Raw genomic sequence first — 1453 nt, 5'->3', positions numbered from 1 at the left:
ATAGACATTGTGGGACCCCTAGACCCGTGTACAAGACAAGGCCATCGCTTCATCCTGGTACTAGTGGACCACGCCACCCGCTACCCTGAGGCTATTCCTCTCCGGACCGTGACAGCCCCAGTGGTCGGCCGGGCCCTGATGGGGATCTTCTCCCGTGTGGGGTTCCCCCGAGAAGTCGTCAGTGACAGAGGCACAAACTTTATTTCCAAATATATGAAGTCCCTCTGGCAACAGTGTGGGGTCACCTACCGCTTCACGACCCCCTATCACCCCCAAGGAAACGGACTTGTTGAGCGGTTCAATCGCACGCTAAAAGGGATGATCGGGGGATTGGAAGAGCCCCTCCGTCGCCAGTGGGATGTGCTGCTGCCGTGCCTCCTCTTCGCCTACCGGGAGGTCCCACAGAAGTCCCTAGGCTTCAGCCCATTCGAGCTGCTCTATGGGCACCCAGTACGGGGGCCACTCAGCCTGATCAAAGAAGGCTGGGAGATGCCTCCGGCCAAGAGTCCGCCCGATGTCTTCCGGTACCTCCTCACCCTCCGCAACCAGTCCCGAAGGTTCAGAGACCTAGCAAAAGCCAACCTAGAGACAAGTCAAGAGGACATGAAGAAATGGTATGACCAGAACGCCTCATCTATTGAATTCGAGCCGGGGCAACAGGTCTGGGTAATGTCCCCCACAGAACCGTGCGCTCTCCAAGACAAATGGACGGGACCCTTCAAGGTAATCGAGCGCAAGGGTCCTGCCACCTATCTGATCGATATGGAGTCCGCCCGGAATCCGCTCCGAGTCCTCCACACCAACAGACTGAAACCCCACTTTGCGCGAACAGAACTCAGTCTCTTGATGGCCACAGACAATGGGGTTGAAGACGACTCCGAACCTCTCCCTGACCTCTTGCGGACCCAGGAGCAAGACGGCTCCGTGGATGGGGTCCGACTCTCGGAGTCCCTCACCAGAGAACAACGCCACGAGTGCCAAGCCCTCCTATCACGATTTGCCAGTCTGTTCTCCCTCACCCCAGGTGTCACTTCCTGGTGTGTGCACGATGTGGACACCGGAGACAACCCTCCTATCCGCCACCGGGCCTACCGCGTACCTGATCGGGTACGGGCCTGCATCCAGGCGGAAGTAGCTAAGATGCTCACGCTCGGGGTCATCGAGCCCTCAGACAGTCCATGGGCCAGCCCGGTCGTACTGGTCCCCAAAGCGGCCGCCCCCGGAACCACACCAGAACTCCGGTTCTGTGTCGACTACCGGGGCCTGAATGACGTCACCAGAACGGACGCACACCCCATCCCCCGGGCAGATGAACTGGTCGACCGAATGGGCGCTGCCCGCTACCTCAGCATCTTCGACCTGACGGCAGGTTATTGGCAGATCGGCCTCACATCCCGAGCACAAGAACGTTCTGCCTTCTCCACCCCCGATGGCCACTATCATTTTAAGGTCA

This window comes from Lissotriton vulgaris, chromosome 8 (genome assembly GCF_964263255.1).
Source record: "Lissotriton vulgaris chromosome 8, aLisVul1.2, whole genome shotgun sequence".
Taxonomy (NCBI): domain Eukaryota; kingdom Metazoa; phylum Chordata; class Amphibia; order Caudata; family Salamandridae; genus Lissotriton; species Lissotriton vulgaris.
The sequence above is the reverse complement of the archived record's forward strand: the minus strand, read 5'-3'. Positions refer to the sequence as shown.